This window comes from Bubalus bubalis, chromosome 17 (genome assembly GCF_019923935.1).
Source record: "Bubalus bubalis isolate 160015118507 breed Murrah chromosome 17, NDDB_SH_1, whole genome shotgun sequence".
In the NCBI taxonomy this organism is placed as follows: domain Eukaryota; kingdom Metazoa; phylum Chordata; class Mammalia; order Artiodactyla; family Bovidae; genus Bubalus; species Bubalus bubalis.
In genome coordinates this window covers 16,283,526-16,306,217 of record NC_059173.1, presented here as the reverse complement: position 1 = coordinate 16,306,217, position 22,692 = coordinate 16,283,526, and the positions used below count along the sequence as shown (strand labels likewise).

Genomic DNA, 22,692 nt, shown 5'->3' with positions numbered 1-22,692 from the left:
CTAAGTTTAACAATTATCAACATCTAGTTGCTTTTTTAAATCCTATTCTGGCCCTCTTTCCACACTCCTAAATTATTTTGAAGTATATACAAGACATTGTATTATTCTAGCCAGTTGTAAATATTGCAGGATGTATCTCAAAAAGATAAGAACTGCCTTTTTTTAAAGTATAATGGCCATATCATTATCACACTAGACAAAATTAACAATAATTCCTTAGTATCATCAAATATCCAGTCAATGTCTCCTTTTCCCCAACTGCCTTTTAAGTGTTTTTTGTTTGTTGGTTTGTTGGTTTGTTTGAAATGAGTTTCAAATAAGGCTCATTCATTGTGGTTGATTGATGCTATTCCTTAAGCATGCTTTTCTCTATAAGTTCCCCCACCACACAGACACACATATACATACATGTTATTCCTTTTCTTTTTCTTCTTTATTTTAAATTTTATTTTATTTTTAATTAGAGGAAGAATATGGAACACTTCATGAATTTGCATGTCATCCTTGTGCAGGGGCCATGCTAATCTTCTCTGTATCATTCCAATTTTAGTATATGCTGCTAAAGCGAGTACATCTTTGTTTTTTATAAGAAACTTGGTTGTTTGTCTAGTAGAATTTCCCATAGTCTGGATTTTCCTGATTGCATACCTGTGGCATAGATGACATGTTTCTCTGCACCCTCTATTTTCTATTAAGTGATGGTAAGATCTAGAAGTTTAATAAGATTTAAGTTCAAAAGAAATTCCACCAGAAGGGTAATAATGTATGATTTTTTCTTTTCTTGTGATGCTAGCTGACACAGAAGATCTTTGCTTAATTTATTAATTTATTAGAGGTTGAAAAAAATGGTGGTGTTCTAATCCATCATTTATTCTTATGTCTGAATACACTTGTGGAAGTTTTGACTTTTAGTCAAATATTTTACATAATTAAAAAATAAAGTTATATTAAAAAGTAATCCCTAAAAATCAAGAATAAAAGTAAATAAACTTCAATGTGATTTTATTTCATTGGACTTTAAAACACAGTAGTTTGAATATACACCCAAGTGAGATGTTAAAACAAAATCTGAAACTGATTTCAGTAGTAATCATATTATAGGTGGTAGTGTAAGTATGCTTGTTCTGAAACATGTATATAGTGGGATAGAGAAAATGAGTAATTATGTTGGTGTCACTAAACTTGGATTTTTGGCATATCAGAAAGGAGATACAAATGTGATATTTATGATTTATGAGAAAAACCTGCAGCCCTTATTTGAGCTAGAGATACCAGTAGAAACTCATGATACACTTTTTGTCTTAAAATATAATTTCCGTCTCTAGTACCTTCTGCTTTTAAAGACAGAATGCAACTTCTGAATGTGCCTCACTTTGTCTTGTCTGTTACTTCTTTTCTCTTGAAAGGAGTACAGGAGTCTCTCCTGGAATGCTCAGAAGCAGAAGACAAAGGCAACTGACCTTTGGTTCGGAGAAAAAAATAAAAGGACAAGAAAGAGAAAACCGAGGCTGTTCTTCTTAATAGGTCCCTGTAAACTGCAGATCTGGAGGCAAAGCTGAAGCCAGGCATCTTCTGCACCCAAGTGCTTTGGGGTTAGCTCTCAGCAGCAGGACCCCCCTCTATTGTCTTGCCCCTGGATTGGACGTTGCAGAAATAATACCAAACAAATCGATAGTCAGTGTTGTGATGTGACCACAGTTGTTAATGCATCATTTTCCTCCTGGAAATTTAGTTTACCTTACAGGCTGGCCAGATTCTAAGCAAGCTCCTGCCAACTCAAAGCCCAGAGTAACTTCCAATGCATTTAATCTTTCTTCTCTGTGCAAGAACTTTACGAACATCTTTATGTTTATTCCCCATGGTGGCCCTCTGAAGCAGGTTCTGTTTAAATAAATGAAGGGATTGTCTGACAGTATACAGCCAGAATGTCTAGCGAGCATTCTCTTTTACTTTTCTCTGGGGGTCATGATTAAAATAAATAAATTAAAATAAATTTTGTTTTTAGAAAAATGATAAATGCCATTAAAAAAAATCCTTTTCAACTAGACTTTATGGAAGATTCCCTAGATCTATGATTCAGGAATTTAAGCAACAAGCTTAAGACTCGCAGCCCCATCTCCTTCAGGGGATCTTTATATGAGGCTGGGCAGTACATAGAGGCCTTGAAGGACTGGGATTCCTGTCCTCATTAAACTTGGGCAACTCAGGACCTCCCTGGTGGTGTAGTGGTTAAGAATCTGCCTTCCAATGCAGGGATGCGACTTTGATCCCTGGTAGGGGAACTAAGATCCCATGTGCTGAGGGAAAACTGAGCCTGTGCACCGCAACTACTGAGCCCGCATGCCACAGCTAGAGAAGCCTGTGTGCCCAGTGTAGCCAAAAAGAATAAAAATAAACTTGGGCAACTCATTCTTAATTCTGGCCTAAGTTTTTCCACCTGAAATCATATGGTTGGGTTCTCAGAGGCCTCCAACTTGCAGCCCACAGCATAAATTTCTGGCCAACAGACGTGTTCTATTTGAAGCCCACAGAGTATTTCAAAACAGAGAATTTCAGTGACTACAAGTCACAGGCAAATGCTTTCCTTTTCAGCACAGACCCCACCATTCCTAATTACATCTCATCCAGCCTTCCTCAGGCATAAACATTTTCCCTCTCAACCCAGTGGCAACTCCTAGACTTGGGCATCTCTAAGGGCCCTCCCAGGGGTGACATTCTACAATTTCTTCATGACTTTGTTTGCTTGGAATAGTCATAATAGTCATTTTAAACATAGCACAAATTTAGTATTTGTTGAGTGATTGCTATCTCTACCTTTGCTTTGGATTAAGCATGAATCATCTGTTCCCTCCTCATAACAATCCAAGGATGAAGCTATTATTGTGATCCACCCTTTGCATACGTGGAAACTGAGGCTTTGAGGTCACACAGGTGATGGCAGGTGGAACAGCTACCTAGGCTGCAACTAAACAACAAAAAAAAAAAGATCCTGAATGCTACAATGAAGATGGAAGATCCCACATGCTGCAACAAAGACCCAGCATGGCCAAATAAATACTTTTTTTATTTAATAAAATAAGCAAAGATTCTGATTCAATTGGTCTGAGGTGGTGCTTGGTAATTCTTTTAAGCTCCCTGGGTGATTCTAATGTGCAACCAAAATTGAAAAACTGAGTGTTCTAGTGCTTTTCAAGAATCACTTTGGGATCTTGTTAAAATTTAGATTCCGATTCAGTAGGTCAAAGGTAGAACCAGAGATTCTGCATTTCTAAACAGCTCCCAGGTAATGCCATGGATGCTAGTCCCCAGACCTCCTGTGGAATAGCAAGTTTTTTTAAAAGCCAACTCTGGGCCTGGTATGACCCAGATTACATGCTTGCTAAATGTTGGCTCAGAAGTAATAAGGAGTAAGGGGACTTGATCCAGTGGTTGGAGGAAATTCACAAACATCCTAGAAAAAGCAAGGGGCCTGAGGTGAATAACTCTTTAGAGTAGCTCCTGTGGTTCACAGAGATGGAAATTTGGAAGGTCTGAGTGTAATGATAATTGTGAGCTGGAGTCCCATGGCTGTAAGTCAGCCAGAGTCTGGGTTCATGCATGCAGGTTTGAGTTACACAGGAATCAAAGCTATAGGGCTAGGGAGTGAACTTTTGGGGACAAGGCTGGGGCACTCCACTAATTTATTTGGGAAGTACTGACTGAATGTCTTGTGGAGCATAGGGGTCCTAGGCACTGGGGTCTAATGAAAATTATAGCCTCTGCTTTCAGGGAGCTCTTAATCCAGTAGCAGGGGGACAAAGCATTAAAAAGACAAAATTCAGAATTCAGAGCCACCAGCACGCTAACGGGGAGAGCTTTCAGAAAGGGTCCTTGGCCCAGCCCAAGGGAGTTATGGGGAGATTTTTAAGGGAACTAACTCAGCTGAGCTGAGTTGTGAAACAGAAATAAGAGTCATCCAGGAGAGGTGGTAGGAGCAGAGAGTGTCCTAGGCAGAGGGGGAGAACACAGGCTATAGCATGGAAAGAGAACAGAGTCTCTTCCCAGAAATAGCTCAGTTTACAGGCCCTGGGACTGGAGATACAGCCAGAGAAGAAGCTGGAGCTATAGGAAGGGCATGTCATTGGTACTTCTTTTTTCTTTCTTTCTTTCTTTTTTAAAAAAGTTATTTATTTTTTAATTGAAAGATAATTGCTTTACAGAATTTTGTTGTTTTCTGTCAAACACCAACATGAATCAGCCATAGGTATACATATGCCCCTCCCTATTAAACCTCCCTCCTATCTCCCTCCCCATCCCATTCCTTTAGGTTGATACAGAGCCCCTGTTTGAGTTCCCTGAGTTATACTTTTTGAAGCCAGAGCCCTATGGGATCAATGAAACCTATGAAGTTCTCTGAAAAGTTCTTGCTTACCTATCTATGTGCATTATCCTGGGATAAAACTTGAATAAGACTGTCCAAGAGATTACAGATACCTGGCTAGGTAAGAATCCCTGGGAGCTATAGACAGGGTCTCACTGTGCAGGCAAGGGAATGTCACAAACACAAGAGTGGGGGTCTTAGGGATAGAGGAAGAAACTACTATTCTGTTCTTTTCTTCCCCCTGAATCTCTGCACATCAGTTCTCTCTGCTTAGGATGCTTTCTCTTCCTGCTGCCACCCACATCTCACCTATTTTAAGTCTTTTTCATCCTTCAGATCTCAACTCAGAATCTTCCCTCCTTGGAGAAGACCAGCTTCCTCCCATGATACACACGTATAGCTCATTTGAAACAACTGCCACACATTGTGATTATATAATAATAAAACTCATCACCAAAACTATCTGCTCCCCTCCCAACTACTAAAATAAATAGTCTTTGCTGAATGGTATCATCCATCGTGTTCATAGCTATAATCTCCACACCGTGAATGGGTTCTGGCACATAGTTGAGACTCAATAAACATTACTGAGTGATTACATAAATATTTGAATGAATGAATGAGTGCATTCACAGACTGGATCACTACCACCTGAATTCTTTCCCCTCTCAATCCTAGACCTAACCCCCACCCAACTCTTCATTTTGTATTTTAAGCCCTTCCCCTTGCAGTCCAGTAGGTATGGTGGGAAAGAGCTGCAGTAGGGAATCAATTGGACCAGGTAGGTTGCTGAAACCTGCCCCAGTGGCTTCATATGGATGTTTTTAATCACTTAGTGAGCAGATGAAGTCTATGGGTGAAAATCCAAGGAACTTTCCAAAGTGTTTGGCAAATTCCATCACTGACTAGCAGCAGCCTGGCATTCATGCTCATAGTTTGAAAATCCTGGTATCTATTTTCTAATGAGCACGTTGCCTTGTTTGGCTTATTCCATTCAAGCTGTCAGGAAGTTGGGAAGACTGATTTGTTCTACATCACCCCATGTGGTGAGAAGAAAAATACCCACATTACAATAGCAGTTTGGGATTTAATATTATTAGAGTAAGGATGAGTAATTCGGAAGGCAAAGACTACAACTAGGGTGAGTCAAGAAAGTCTTTCAGTGGGTATCAAATTAGCAACCTCAGCCCCTCTGTTCTAACACCTCCACAAAGCCTTCACCTGACCTCATCTACTCTGCAACTCCTTGAGTCTCAGTTTCCTAATCTGTAAAGTGTGGAGAACAGCACTTTACCTGATGAGAGGATTACATGAAATAATGTATGCCAAGTGTCTGCTTCCATATTTCCTTCTCCCCATACACTGGCCCAAATGTTTAAACAATCTCAAGATTGACATAACTCTTGGATCCCAAATTCTAAGCAGCCCCAGCAATACAGAGGGCAAAAATGTGAAGCTTTGGGTCAGAGTGTTTGCAGAACAATGGTCAAGCAAAAAAGAGAGAAACTATGCAGACAAGCATTAGGTTTCATTAGCCCAAAAGGTTTGATTATGTATCTTTAACAGGGAGATTTCTATGTCTTTTCCATACTGTAAGCATTTTCCCTTCAAACTGTCACTTAAAAAAAAAAAAAAAAAAGCTGATGGAACAGGAAAGAAGAAGGGAAAGAAGCCACTCTCTTTCCTTTCTTCAAAGGCAACCCAAATTTGATCCTTTTGGCGAATGGCTCAAGATAAAAACTCCACTTCAGTCTGCTTTCTGTGATTAAACAACCTTCTTGTTTGTCAAATAGCAAGGAGAAGAGAAGAAAGGGAAGCTCTTGTGGCTGCTAAGTGCTCTGAAATTGTACTCCCTCCCAGCTCCCTCCTGTTAGGAGCACCGGAGGCCTACAAAGGGATGGATTCTCTGGATGGGAGGCAAAGCTGAGGTTTGGCTGTCCAGAATAGAAGAGAAATGGGGATAGGCTGGGAGACCCTAAGAAGCTCCCAGAGGATTGGAGAACCCCCAAATTGGGATGATCTAGGATGCTTATCCCTGACTCCCACCCCCCGAATCCCCTGCCTTCCTTTTAGGGACATTGCAACATTCAAAACTACTCTTCTGCTCCATGACATTCTCAACATAAGAAATCACAATATTGAGTAAAACTAATAGACTGCTTTTTCTTTTTTAACGGGTTAGAGGGGGCTAGCTTAAATCCATCTTGCTTCACTGAAACCTAATTTAAGCTTGACAATAAGAGAACTTGAGTTTCAACGGGAAGCAAGAACTTTTTACTCAAAGCTCTTCTAAGTTCTGTAAGTTCTGGTTTAAATGCAGTTGTATACATGTTCTTTTGAAAAGGTGGACATATGTAGTCAATAAAAATACAGAACACCAATAAAGGTCACCTAGTTAAATTTGAATTTCAGATAAACAATGTATGTTTTTTAAGTATGTCCCATGTAATATTTGGGATACACTTAAACTAAATGAGTTGCATCGTTTATATGAAAATCAAAGTTGACTGGGCACCTTTTATTTTATCTGGCAACCTTAGCTACTGACAGTCTAACCCCAGGCTGCATTTTCTTCTCATCTCCTTGTGAGCAGAATTGAGAGTATGGATAAGAGTCAGAGGGCCACTGAGGGCTTTGTAAGGAAGGTTCTGGGGTGGTTAAACCCATGGGTTTTGATGTCAGGCAGGGCTAGATTCAAACCCCATGTCTGCCTCTCACTTTGTGACCTCCAGCATGTGACTTTCCCTAATGAACTTTCCTTTATGGTAAAATGAGAATTGTAATATCTGCCTTACAGAATTATGATTAAAATTGGGTGACATCAAAGCGCTGAGCAACCTATGTTGCTGCTGCTGCTAAGTCGCTTCAGTCGTGTCTGACTCTATGCGACCCCATAGACAGCAACCCACCAGGCTTCCCCGTCCCTGGGATTCTCCAGGCAAGAACACTGGAGCGGGTTGCCATTTCCTTCTCCAATGCATGGAAGTGAAAAGTGAAAGTGAAGTCACTCAGTCATGTCCGACTCTTAGCGACCCCATGGACTGCAGCCTACCAGGCTCCTCCATCCATGCGATTTTCCAGGCAAGAGTACTGGAGTGGGGTTATAGCTCCCAGATAAATGGCAGCCCTTAGAAACACAGCTCTCTATCCTTCCAGCAGGCAGTTCTTTTCTTGAATTCCTCTTAACCTATGAAATTTTCTCCATCTTGCTCTTCAGCCCAGATACCTTTTTGTCTAAACTGCTGCAGCACAGGACCACATGCTCTGAGGCACTGAACTGCAATCAGCATGTAAGTGAACGTGGCTCAGTAGTTTCCAACTCTTTGTGACTCCATGGACTACATAGTCCATGGAATTCTCCAGGCCAGAATGCTGGAGTGGGTGGCCTTTCCCTTCTCCAGGGGAGATCTTCCTAACCCAGGGATCGAACCCAGGTATCCCACGTTGCAGGTAGATTCTTTACCAGCTGAGCCACCAGGAAAGTCCAAGAATACTGCAGTGGGTAGCCTATTCCTTCTCCAGCGGATCTTCCCAACCCAGGAATTGAAACAGGGTCTCCTGCATTGCAGGTGGATTCTTTACCAACTGAGCTATCAGGGAAGCCCTGGAATCATCATCATTGTTCACAAATGTTTCCCAATCAAGACTGAATTTTTATTGACATCAGATACCAAGTTTCCTTCATCTCCACATGTCCAGCATATAACATAAGGGTTAACACATAGGAGACACTTGATATTTCCTAAATGAACATGTTATGAAACCATTAACATCTTAGCATAAGTTACGCCTGACCACAGTTTCCAAATCATAGTACAATCACTTTTCAATAAAGTCAGTGTAGGGAAAGTTTCTCAAAAAGCTGAAATTGTTCCATTCAATGGATTGCCCTTACTTGAGACTATTCTTTCTTCTTTGGGGTTGAAAAAAAATGTCATTTATAGAGTAAGTTTGTTTAAGATATTTATTTGACAAAACAGAGAGTTAGCAACCTCCATGTTGAGATATTAATAAATCTATATCTCTATCCCAACAAGGAAGTTTCAACATTGAAAATTTACTAGTACTTGAAATTTGAAAGTCTGAGTATCAACACTTTATGAGATAATAGAGCGGTAAGAAGGAATCTTAGCTGGACTACTGAGGGAATATAACCCTGGACTGGTAAGCTTTGATGGGAAGAAGTGGAAAGGAGGAACTATTACATTAATACAGCATGATACTCAACCCTGGAGGGTACATTTTATCTCAATAAAAAGGCCAAAAGGAGTTTGGAGGAGCAAAACAGTAGATGAAAAAAGCAAACAAACTTCCCCTACTTCCTCACTTACTTAGGTTAACCCCACCACCCCAGAGATCAGGATCTTCATTCACTCAAGTCTGAGGTCCTTCCCAATGGTCCCTCCCACAACTGCTCAGGTCAACAACCTCCTTCAAAGAATGACAATACAATACAAGGAGGGTTGCCCATTCCACTGACCTCCAAGGATGCTCCTGCCATTGGAATCCAAGTCAGGCCCCTCCCTCTGAATGAGAACAGCTGTACCAGTGCCCACATGCAAATTCTGGGAACTTGCCCTTGACTTGGCCTCAGAGTTACATTTCTGTAAAGACAGTTCCTTAAACCCCTGTAGCTCCATTGACCATGATTCCAGGCATTGTTTGGTCATTCCTTTGTATCCTTCCCCTCTTTGTCCTGTTCTAGTTGGACACATCTGTCACTTTTTAGGTCCCCATTGCTCATCTGTCAGGGTCCACAACCGAGAAGAGACAAGGGAAAAGGCCAGATGAATGTTTTGCCAATAAGAGGAAGACTTGGATGTTTTAAATTTCTCCATCTCTTAGGGTAATCACGTCCCCCACCCCCAACTCAGAAATAATAATAGCAACTATTTAACTACTCAAGATGGGCTCACTATATGACAGGCATTACATTAGCACTTTATAGAGTTATTTTATTTAATCTTCACAACAAGCTCATGGAGAAGATGTTATCATGTTACAGATGAAGAAACTGAGGCTCATGAATGTAAATAATTTGCCCCAGGAGCTTCTCACAGCTGTTAGCGACAGAGCTGAGGCCTGGAAAGCCAGCATTTCTAATTCCAGACTTCTGTGTTTAATCTCATTTACACAGCCTCCTACCAGCCACCTTCAAAGACTCCCCACCTGTCCACCCAATGGAACTCAAAACTCTCAGGAACCTTCAAGATCTGGTCTCCATCTGCTTCAATAATCTCATCTCCCACTAATGCCCTCCTAGAATTCCCCACAGCAGGTGTTTTGAGTCCTTTTTATTTATTTATTTATGAGTCCTTATATCTTAATCTTCCCTGGTGGCTCAGAGGGTAAGGTATCTGCCCGCAATGCAGGAGAGCCGGGTTTGATCCCTGGGTCAGGAAGATCCCTGGAGAAGGAAATGGCAACCCACTCCAGTACTCTTGCCTGGAAAATCCCATGGACGGAGGAGCCTGGTAGGCTGCAGTCCATGGGGTCGGGGTCGCAAAGAGTTGGACACGACTGAGCAACTTCACTTTCACTTTTCACTTTCATGCATTGGAGGAGGAAATGGCAACCCATTCCAGTATTCTTGCCTGGAGAATCCCAGGGACGGTGGAGCCTGGTGGGCTGCCGTCTATGGGGTTGCACAGAGTCGGACACGACTGAAGTGACTTAGCAGCAGCAGCAGCAGCAGCCAGTACTCTTGCCTGGAAAATCCCATGGACGGAGAAGCTTTGTAAGCTACTATCCATGCAGGTGCAAAGAGTTAGACATGACTGAGCAACTTCACTTTCCCTTTCTCATATCTGAGCTTGTTCCTATATCATTCCTCATGCTATTTCCATATCCCAAGTCTACCCATGTTGCAAGCCCCAGCTTGAGCCCCACCTTGCCCAGCATACCAGACCCAATGAGTTCACCTTTGTCTCAGTTTCATAATACTTAGGGTCTGACGAACCATGTAGCCCATCCCACAGATGACCCTGAGTTACTATGTAGTCATCCCTTATGTGGGTGTTTCATCTCCCCATCTTGAAAAACACCCATAGGAAGGAATCACATCACAGCCCACATGTCTCTTGTATTATCTTACAGGAAACACAACAGATGTCCAATCAGTGTTTGATGGACCCTTCCATTGTCATCTTTATTCTTATTTCTTCTTCCCCTTCTCCTCATCGTTTCCTTTCAGCATTTCATTCTCTTCTTTTTGCTCCCCTCTGTTCCCCTTTGCCTTGTTAAGTATGGTAGGCAGCTGCTGACGTGGCTTCCTATGGTCTCTTCCTCCTGATATTTGCAGCCTTGTGTAATCCCACTCTCCTTAGTGTGGGCTGTACCTAGTGACTTGCTTCTAGTGAACAGAACACAGTGAAGGTAATGGTATGTCACTCCCATGATTAGATAACAGAAGACTCTCTTGTTAGTACACTCTTGCTGGCACTCTTTCTTGTCCTCTCTCTTGCTCCCTCTAATGCAGACAGTTCCATGTTGTGAGATGCTCTATGGAGAGGCTCACATAGCAAAGGATCAAAAGAAGCCTATGGCCAACAGCTCATGAAGTGAAGTCTCAGTTCAACAATTTGCAAGAAACTGACTCCTGCCAACAATGGCACAAATGAACGTGGAAGTGGATCCTTCCCAGTTGAGTCTTCTGATGACAGATGACTGCAGCCCAGGGTCACACTTTCATGCCAGCCTTGTGACAGAGTCAGAGTCAGAGAACCCAGCTAAACCATGCCGGACTTCTGAATCATGGAAATTGAGACAATAAGTACGTTGTTTATAAGAGCGTGACTCGTTAAGCAGCATCAGATAGCTATGATGATAAGTGTTCATTTTCTCAAACATTTGTGGAGCATTTAACATGGCGTCTTTGTTAAATGAGGGACAGTTTGATGACTCAGGCATAGCTTTCTCATTTTGAGAAGCTCTAACCTTGTTGGGAAGAGAGACAGGTTATCAGATCATTGAGCTGCCATTTTATTTAAAAGCCCTAATAGGGAAGGGAAGAGGGATCTAGTTGAGATGTCATTCTGCTTAGCAGACTCTCAGAAGGCTCCAAAAGAGGTGAACGTTGAGCTAGGTGTTGAAGCACAAGTAGGAGGTCATCAAACTGCAGGAATTACATAGACGGGAGGGAAAGCATTCCAGGCAAAAGGAACACCACGGACAAAGGTACAGTGTCATGAAAAGGACTGTCATAATTGGGTAAATGGTGAAAAGTTTAGCACTTCCTGTTCTGACTCTTCTATAACAAAAAGAATAATATGATTTGATTCAACGTTCAGTGTTAAGTTTTAATACTTAGTACCTCAATGAATTCCTATAACATTCCCATGAAATGGAAAAATCTCCTTTTACATGTGAGGAAACTTAGGCTCAGAGAGTAGAAGTGACTGGCTCAAGGTCCCAGAGCAAGTCACTGGCTGAACTGGAATTTGAACATTGATCTATGTTGGGCTTTCCAGGTGGCACAGTGGTAAAAGAATCTGCCTGACAATGAAAGAGACATGGGTTCAATCCCTGGGTTGGGAAGATCCGCTGGAGAAGGAAATGGCAACCCACTCCAGTATTCTTGCCTGGAAAATCCCATGGACAGAGGAGCCTGGTGGGCTACAGTCCATAGGGTCACCTAGAGTTGGATATGACTGAGTGACTGACTGAGCACACATGCACACACTGTGTTGCTCTAGAGCCACTCTCTCAATCGTCGACTGACTGCTCCACAGCTGATAGGTGGCTCCAAAGGAAAAGACCCTATGCTGGGAAAGACTGAAGGCAAAGGGGGAAAGGGGTGGCAGACAATGAGATAATATCACTGATTCAATGGACATGAATCTGAGGAAACTCTGAGAAATAGGACAGGGGAGCAGGGTGTGCTGTAGTCCATGGGGTTGCAGAGTCGGACATGACTTAGCAACTGAACAACAAAGGGAGAGGGTTTTGGTTTCTGCCCGACAGGACAAGTCTCTCCAAGCCTATGGATCCACACATCCTGTTCACAGTGTGGTATGAAAACAAAGAGGCTGGGCCAGTCAGGCTTTCCACCTGTCCTGGGGCAGTAATAGAGAGCGGTAGTAAGGGCGTGGAGAAGGCAATGGCACCCCACTCCAGTACTCTTGCCTGGAAAATCCCATGGGCAGAGGAGCCTGGTGGGCTGCAATCCATGGGGTTGCAAAGAGTCGGACACGACTGAGTGACTTCACTTTCACTTTTCACTTTCATGCATTGGAGAAGGAAATGGCAACCCACTCCAGCATTCTTGCCTGGAGAATCCCAGGGACAGGGGAGCCTGGTGGGCTGCTGTCTATGGGGTCGCACAGAGTTGGACACGACTGAAGTGACTTAGCAGTAGCAGTAAGGGCACAGGCCTGGGTTCAAATCCCGGCTCCTCCATTTACTAGCTGAGTGAACTTAGACAAAGCATTTAACACCTCTGAGCCTCAGTTTTCCTATCAGCAAATTGGAGAGATAATAACAGAAGCCAACTCATAGAGTCAATGTGATAATCCACAGAAAGCAGAAGCAGAGAGGGTGAGAAGATGTCAAGAAATTGAAGGGCCTCAATAAATCTGTCCATGTAAAAATCTAGTGTCAGGAACCTGAAAGAGAGAGAGAGACCATACATTTTTCTCAGATTCTAATGACTTTGCAATTCTGATTCCCTCATATCCTTAAAACCAATGTGCCATTTTCTTGAGACCAGTTGATATTGTTGGAGGGGAAGAGGGAAGTGTTGGAGGGGAAGAGGGAAGTATGGGAGGGAGAATACTTAGTCACTAGCCTCATGTTTCCCTATCAGGGGATTTCCAGTAGAGTGACACTCCTGGCTTCTTGTCCCACCTGATTGGTGCATCTGGAAGAAGGAACTGAACGTGCTCAGCAAGTCTCTCTTAGGGGAGCTGCTTGCCTGCAGAGAAAGTGCATTCTGGGCTTAAGCAGAGTAGGCTCTACCCATTAGTTTTGCCTGATGTTGGGGGTGGGGGTAAGTTCAATTTAGAAGAGTATTAGCAAGCTGTGTCCTCCAAAAGAGCTTCTTATTGGTAATAAAGCTAACACTTTGATCTCCATCTGACAGGCTCTTTCGTGTCTCTTGCAATTAGTTTTGAACCACCTTGAAAAGGTTCACTCCTCTCTTTGTATGTTGCTCGTTCCAATCCTCCATTAAGTCTCCTTGTCACAATTCCAGATGGCTGTCCTAAGCAAACTTTCTGCAAAGATAGCTCTTCCTTTGGCTTTCCTCTCCCCTGACATCCTGGCTTCCCACCCACCCAGGTCCTGAATCATAGAGCAATTTGGCAGATCCACTTTATACCCATCCCTTACCCTCTGCCAACCCTGCAGACGCCTCGACTCATCCAAGTCTTTTCTAATTACATCTTGGCTGATAACTATTCTAGCAATTTCTTCATGTTGGGTAAATGTTCCAACTTTTCCACTTTCTTACTGAATCTTTAAAAAAAAAGGAATTTGGTAACTCTGGCATTTTTGAATCATCGTTAATTTCAAGCTTGTCTTACTTTATTAGCTGTCCTACATTCCCTCTGAGAGCTCTTTCCTCCTTTACACATCTGAAAACCTCCCTGATTTTCTTTCCCATCACTGAGCTAGGACCAACTTGGACTAACTTACTCTAATGACCTTGCAGAAGCAGCAGGAGACATAGCAGCAGGATAGAGTTCCCAGGTGTAGACTGCTGGCACCCCCTCAAAACATCTCCTCTAAGGTCTTGCTGCTCCTCTCTCTGTTCTGAAATACCTTCCAAGAATTCGTTTTTTCTGAACTAATCAGAGGCAGGCAAAAGTCTCCAAAAGGGCACTGTGATGTACATATTCACTGAGAGACAGGTGAGCTCAACTCAGCTTCCCCCATTAACACATATGAAATGATTTTCTTTTCTCCTTTCAGATAAACTCTCTTTTCACTGGCTGAGATTACCCTAGGGGGTTAGGCAACAGAGAGGTGTGTTATGGGGAGAGGAGGACAGAGAAAAGGGTCAAGTCCAGAATCAGATTCTCAATAGCACTGTCCAGAAGAATGTCCCGTGATGATGGAAATGGTCTATATCTGTGCTGCTGCTGATACAGTAGTTATACAAACAACTACCACATGAAATGTGGCTAGTGTGACTAAAGAATCGAATTTTACATTTTATTTAATTAATTTACATATAAATAGCCACATGTGACTAACCATTACTACACCCAAGGGTGCAGCTCTACAAAATATTTTTTGGTTTATCTGAACCTTCTTTCTTTGTAGCCATAGTTCTTTGTGAATCCTGGGATAACACACAAGAAGACAATGATCCATATGACTCCCAGAATCTGGGGTCAGTGGATGCATGTCAATGATGCTCTAGGCCCATGGGAGCCACCCTCTAGTGGATGGTAGAGGTCACAGATTGGTGGTCCACAGGCAAAATTAAACCTCTTGGTTTGTTTCACTTATACAATTAAAAAAAATCAATTAGTTTCTTGCATTTAAAAACCAAGAGATTTTACATAAAGATTTGCATTTCTAGCCTTTCTTGGAAAAGTCAGAAGACCCCACCTGGCCATTCAGAGGGAGATGAGTAGCAGCAGCCTTCTTTACAAAGGATAAGTTTGCCATGGTTCCCACCACTCCCTAGGGTCTAAACATCCCAAGTGGGCATTTGGGTTTGTTCTTGCACCAGAGTGTCATAAGGATCCTAGAGAACAGTAGTTGTAAAACTCTTGATATAGAGCCAGACTCACAAACATGCTCCAAAAACTATATGGTAGGTGTTGGATGGAGAAGAGAGATGATGAGAAGATGGAGGAAGAGAAGACATAAGAAAAAGTAGAGCGAGAAGAGGAGAAAGGGGATAACAGAAGAGTCAGAGGGAAATAAGAGCTTCTAGTCAGTTCCCAAACACAAGACCAACAAAGAAGCAAGAAAAAAAATTCTTTCCCCAGTGAAATACTCACTAATTCCCGACAGCTTTAGCTTCCTTCCAACATAATACCACAACCACCCACGTTGTAAGCTCATGGGTACAGGGTGAGAGTTGAGAGGTTAAGAAAGAAGGTAATAAACCAAGGGAATAAATCAGTTGGCCCTTAGGACCTTTGCCCTTGGATCTGCAACCTTTGTCCTGAGAACTAGTTCTCCTGGCTACTTCTTAGAGGCATTTGGGACCTTGTAACAGAAATACCAAGGGGTCTGGGATTCATAAAACCTATTGTGGCTCAAGTCCCTCCCCAACATCCAGCATACGTAATCAGAAAAGATAGTTCATGCATGTCTATCAGAGGAAAAGTATATCCCTCTAAGATGAATGCAGGGAAAGTTACCAGCTATCTATTTGCAGAAAAATAGAGAAATGCAGAAGATTTGGCTAAATTTTCAAGGAATTAAGATCTCAGGTTCCCAATATTTAAGTTTGCAGTTTCTCAAGGCCTGGACTATGTAATTCAGAATATGCTGGGAGAAGCATATCAAAATGCTGGTTCCAATGCCTTGCACCAGACCTGTGGATTCATTCTACTTGGGGGTGGTGCTAGGGAATCTGAATTTTGTAGATATACAAGCTGTTCTACTTATATGACTCAATGAATCAAGGCATATTAATGCTGAAGAAACACGGTTAGCAGCTGGTGAGGCTAGCCCAACCCACTCCCACCACTGAGTAGCAAGATCGCTATAAATTTGAGTGGTCAGGGAAGGCTTCTCAGAAAAAGGGCAGCGTTTTGCTAGGTCTTGAAGTATCCAGATGGGGGTCACAGGAGAAGATTAATTCACTCACTTATTCATTCCCCAGATTCTTACTGAATACCTGCTAGGTGCCAGCTTTGTCCCAATAAGCAAGACAGAGAAAACCCTCTGTCCTCATGGATCAGAGTTGAGCAATAAATGGAATATATAAGCAAAATGTAAGACAATATTGTACAAACATGAGTCCCCAGTCTAGTGGTCAATGTTGGCAGGAGGCTGTCCATCTCAGTGAAACATCACATACAAGATCCAGATACCCACTCATCCATCCACCAATTTATCTACGCATCATCCATCTATCCATCCATCCATCCATATACCCGCCCATCTATCCATCCCACCATTTATCCTTATATATTCTATTCTTTCCTTTTTTTAAAAAAATGAAGTATAATTGACCTACAACACCATAAAAATTATTTCCTTTCTTAATTTACCCAATCCACTTAGGAAACTGAATGCTAGACGCCCTGTGAAGTTCTAAGGATACAAAATTAAGACAGATACTGCTATGGAATGAAATGTATCTTCTTTCAAATTTCTATGTTGAAACTCTAACCTCAGAATGTGACTGTACTTAGAAATAGGGCCTTCAAAGAGATAATTAGGTTAAAACAGGGTCATTAGGTTGGCCCTAATCCAGTGTGCTGGTGCTCTTATAAGAGGAGGAAGTCAGGACATGGACCAAGAGAGACAGTGGACATGTGAATGCAGAGAGATCATCATGTGCACACATGGTGAGAAGGTGGCCATCTGCAAGCCAAGGAGAGAGGACTCAATAGAAACCAAAACTGGTCTCAGACTTCCAGCCTCCAGAACAGTGAGAAAATAATTTCCTGTTGTTTGAGCTGCCCAGTCTTAGGTATGCTGTTATGGTAGTTTTGGCCAACTAAGAGAGACACCATCACAGAAGCAAGTGTTCACAATTCAGAGAGAGAGAAGGAAAATCAAACAGACAATTATAACATATAATTTTGTTCCCTTGCCTGAAAACCCACCTACAGAGGCACATCCATTTGAATTCATCATTGCTCTTTCATTAATTAAACAAATATTTGTTGAGCATCTACTGTATTTCTGGTTCTGCAGTAGAGAGTGGGCATAAAATAAAATAAAAGGTGGTTCTATCGATTGCTTTTAGAAGGTCACAAACTCCTCTACTCCTCCCTCTAGACCAAACACTGTTCTCCACTCATTCTCAAATAAGGCGGGGCAATGTTGTGTGATTGATATGAGCACAGACTGTGGAATCAGACAGACTACCACTAATGCAGCTTCTCTGGTGGCTCTGTCAATAAAGAATCTGCCTGCAATGCAGGACACCTGGGTTCGATCCCTAGGTTGGGAAGATCCCCTAGAGAAGAAAATGGCAACCTACTCCAGTATTCTTGCCTGGAAAATCCCATGGCTATAGTCCATGGGGTCACAAGAGTCAGATATGACTTAGTGACTAAACTACCACCTACCATTAACAGGTTTTGTGGCCTGGGGCAGTCTATTTAACTGGCCTGAGCCTCAGTTTATCTCTAAAAGGCAATAACAATACCCAGGTATGATTGCTGTGAGAATTAAATAAGATCAGGGACATAAATCAGAATAAGTACTCCATAGATGTTTGATATGGTTATCATTGCAGCCTCTGAAGCAGAGCCAATCAGATGATGATAAATATTATCACTAATATGGAGTGCTTTCTCGATACCCAAGAACTCTAAGTAATTTGCATATATTATCATTTTATACTCATTAAGCATCTTCCTTACAACCCCAGCCTTTCCTAGTTTAATTTTCTGGTTTCTCTTTTGTCTTTTCAGTGTTTTATCACTCCCAGGAAAGCACTTAAAACCCAAGATAGTCTGAGGGAGAGGCTATAAGCCTGTCTGGAAAGAACTTGCGTCTTTCTTCCCACCCATGGTTCCCCTGACGCTCCAGTTTGCACACCGGCTGAGGCAAGCTGGAGGAGGGATGTGGAGGGAACGGCACCACACGGCTCTCCCTGAGAGCTAGCTGCAGTTACCAATAACATGTTGCATTACAGGTCCCCAGTGAAGCAGTGCAGGTGTCTCTGTACATGTCATTTCTAGCAGGGTTTTGTAGTTAAATTTCCTCCAGCACCATTGGAAGGTACGATCCGCTTCCCTTTGAGGAACTGGAGATGGGAGCCAGTAAGGACTTGTTATCATGGAAACCACATCTCCCCCTGGGCCCCAAGGGGCATTTCTGGAAATGGTTTGGAATTTGATCACAGTCTTCAAGCATAAGAACCATGGTTAAAAGCTGTTATTTCCTCACTTTTGATAAACGGTTGTTGAGAAGCTGCCAGTTCTGGTTTTGCTGGGGAAGACAGGACTAGGGGAGGATGTGGGTCAGGAAGATGGGAAGAGATGACAGGATGGGATCCCAGAGCCTCAGAGCTGCATAACACCCCAAATGGAAATGACGGTTTGGCGATGGTCCTGCCTGGCTTCTTGTCAAGAGTGAAACAGTCAAAGGGACACTGAGATTAGGTAGGCCCAGTTTTAAGTGACTGCCACCCTCTCAGGATGGAAAGGAGGGTCAGCTTTAGGTAAGGAACTGAAACACGTGGGTAAGAATCATCAGCTCTAAGGTTTTAAAAAAGAATTCTAGGTACAGGGTTTGCAAACTCAAATAGTTATTAGGCACCAAGAGGAAAAACACCATCAAGGGAAATTGAAATGAGCTTAGTGAGGTTTTAGGGGAGTAGGAGATTATACCCCACCTAAAGGAGAGGGCAACCACCATCTCCAGCCACCTTGTAGAGACTCCAGGCAGGTCTGCAGTTTCAGCACAGACCAATTACCCATGTTTTCAGGAAAAGCCCCAGATCTGGAACTTTAGGTGATATCTCCTGACTTGGAAATACAAGCTGTGGATTCAAACATTTAAAAATCACATCACAGGCCAAATAAAACATGCCTAAAGGTCAAATCCAGCTCATTTGTTCAAGTTTGTAGACTGTGCTATGAGTGATGAAAAGAAACTCCAAATTCCAGAGACCAAAGGGAATTTTAATATTTCAGTTACAACCGCAACAAAAAACACAGTAGAAAGAGTAGTTATGATGTATTCGGTACTTACTCTGTGCTTAGCAATTTGTTTATATTATTCCACTGAGTTCTCAGCCACAACCTTAGGGGTGTAGGGACTTTTACCCCAATTTAGGAAGAAATTGTAGAGAAGGCAATGGCACCCCACTCCAGTACTCTTGCCTGGAAAATCCCACGGACGGAGGAGCCTGGTGGGCTGCAGTCCATGGGGTCGCTAAGAGTTGGGCACGACTGAGCGACTTCACTTTCACTTTTCACTTTCATGCATTGGAGAAGGAAATGACAACCCACTCCAGTGTTCTTGCCTGGAGAATCCCAGGGACAGGGGAGCCTGGTGGGCTGCCGTCTATGGGGTCGCATAGAGTTGGACATGACTGAAGCGACTTAGCAGCAGCAGCAGCAGGAAGAAATTGAGGATCACAGAGATTAAGTCATTTGCCCAAGTCACACTTTACCATATTGGTGTCTCTGCAGAGAGGGTAATCATTTCCCTGTGTGTCTTCTGCAGCACAGAGTGGCCCAGAGACCTCCAAAGGCTTCCTCTTTCTCTAAAATTTTGCTTTGCTCTATTCATCAGCCTTGTTCTAATGTAGTGGTTTTAACTGGGGGGCAATTTTGACATTTATCAAAGTCTAGACATTTTTTTTTTTTAAGTCTAGACATTTTTGAGCTCCCCAGGTGGCACAGTGGTAAAGTATCCGCCTGCCAATGAAGGAGATGCAGGAGATGCGAGTTCAATCCTGGGTTGGGAAGATTCCCTGGAGTAGGAAATGGCAACCCACTCCACTATTCTTGCCTGGGAAATCCCATGAACAGAGAAGCCTGGTGGACTATAGTCCATGGGGTCACAAAGAGTCGGACACAAATGTGGGACTGAGCACGCATAAATGGTTTTGGTTGTCACACTGGTGGAGAATCCACCACTGGTGGAGAAGGAGAATCCCACCACCACTGGTGGGGAATCACTGGTGGAGAATCCCATGGACAGAGGAGCCTGGCAGGCTACAACTTAGCGCTATCTTCCTTCCTTCCTTCCTTCCTTCCTTCCTTCCTTCCTTCCTTCCTTCCTTCCTTCCTTCCTTCCTTCCTTTCTTTCTTTCTGGTGGAGGAAGAGAGGGGGCACTACTAGCATATAATTGGGAGGGGCCAGGGATGTTGCTACACACCGTCCAACAAAGAATCCGCCTGCAGATGCAGGAGCTGCAGGAGACTTGGGTTCGATCCCTGGGTGGGGAAGATCTACGGGAGAAGGAAATAGTAATCCACTCCAGTATTCTTAAGGTCTTCCCTGTAGCTCGAATTGTAAAGCGTCTGCTTACAATGCAGGAGACCTGGGTTCGACCCCTAGGTCGGGAGGATCCTCTGGAGAAGGGAATGGCACCCCACTCCAGTACTCTTGCCTGGAGAACCCCATGGACAGAGGAGCCTGGCGGGCTATAGTCTATGGGATCGCAGAGTCGGACACGACTGAGGGACTAGCACTATCACTACTACCAGCAGTACTCTTGCCTGAGAAATCCCATGAACAGAGGACTGGGGGTTCCTAGGGAGACGAGGAGGAGGAGGAGGAAGAGGAAAATGCTGAGAATGATACTTGTAAAAGTAGCTCCATTGTCAGAGAAACTGCATGATTCACCGGGTGTTCTCACCACAGTTACACTAGTATTTCATGACGCCCCTTTAACGGTTCTTATTGCTGTTTTACAGATGAGGAAACTGAGGCCCAGGGAGAGAGATTTTCCCTTGGCTTCATGAATGTCATCTTGCAGATACTATTGAGTGTCTGGGATATCTAGGTTCTGGTTAAGGGATCTGCCCCTTCCACTAACACTCATTAAATATTTTCTACCTGTCGGGCACTTCAGTAAGAATTTTACATGCATCACCTTAAATCCTTCCAACAACCTAATGAAACAAGCACTTGGTTTATCTCCATTTTTACAGTTTAAAAATTGAGATTCAGAGGAGTGACTTCATTTGACCAAAAACACTGGAATTTGAACTCAGGCATTTGTAACTTGGAACCCTGTGCTCTTAACCATTCTACTATTTTTCATTCCATGGAAGTTCCCCATGGTTGTCCAATAAGTAAGCATTTACTGAGTTCCTTATTTTGAGGAAATTGAGAACACACAAGAGCAATTCCTAATGCATCCTGACTTCAAGGAGCTTACATTCCAATGGAAAGATCAGGTATATTCACCACTAGCTAGAACATTTCTTCATTTTGTAAATGAAGTGACCAGGCCATAAAGAAGAGTCAGTAAAGCACTTACCAAATACAGTCTGCTGCCTAATTTTGTAAATGAAGTTTTATTGGTACACCAGCCATTCTGATTTGTTTACATAATGCTCATGGCTGCTTCTGAGTTAAATGTTAGCTGCTACAGAGACCACCCAGCCTATAAAGTCAAAAATATTTACCACATGGCCCTTTACAGAAAAACTTTGTTGGCCCTGTTGTAGAAAAGAAATGAACAATACTGAAAATAACCCACTTTCTGTGCTTGTCTCTGCATTGGTGATTGATTATAGCTCATAAATATTAGCATAAGGACTCCCAGAGATGACATTAATGACATTAACAAACTCCAGATACTGGGTGCTGACTGTGTGCCAGGCATAGATCTAATCCTCTCTAGTTCCCCCAAGAAACCTATCAGACAGGTATCATTAACCCCTTTCACACATGAGGAACATTAGGCTCAGAGAGGTCAAGAGGCAAATCCAAGTTCAAGGAGCTATCAGGGAACAGAAGCAAAGTCCAAAGGTGGACATGTATGGCTCAAAAGCTCTCAGCTTTCTACATGTGGAAAAACTCAGCATGAGCCCTGGCTCAGTTACATCAGGAAATTCTGGTAAGTTTTCCATAAATAAAATTTTCTTCTTCTTGTCTTCCATGACGAGGGCTCCCACCCCTGTAAACCAGTGTGATACTGTGGTTTATAATAAGAAATATGTATTTGGCCTTCAGCCCCATTCCTGGCACAGAGCTCCTAAAACCCTTGGAATTTCCTAAGTGATGAGGGTGATGAAGGTGTTTTGTTATGTCAATGAGGTGATCTTCGGAAAACTCCTAGGTAACCTAAGAATGGAGGCTGGTGGCCAGGGGACCAGTCATGTGATTAGAAGGTTGGAACTTTGAGACCTACCCCATCTCAACCTCTGGGGGTGTGGGAGAAAGGGGCTGCAAATTCAGTTCAATGACCAAAGGCCAATAATTTAATCAATCATGCCTGAGTAATGAAGCCTTCATAAAAACCTAAAGGACAGGCTCTGAGTGCTTCTGGTTGGTGAACAGGTGAGGTGCTGGGATAGGATGCTCAGGGAGGTATCCTGAGCATCCAGCTACTTCTGATGTAACTTGCCCTGCACATCTCTTCCATCTGGCTTTCCTGAATTATATCCTTTTTACAGTAAACTGGTGATCTAGTACGTAAAATGTTTTTCTGAGATTTGTGAGCCACTCTAGCAAATTAATCAAGCAGTGGATTGTTGAAACCTCTTATCTATAACCAGGAGGTC

The 22,692-nt window shown here is 42.8% G+C and overlaps 1 pseudogene; it reads right to left on the bottom strand.

The window, feature by feature from the left end:
* Window positions 1-467: 467 nt before the first annotated feature.
* Window positions 468-566, bottom strand: LOC112580035 (annotated as a pseudogene).
* Window positions 567-22,692: the final 22,126 nt, after the last annotated feature.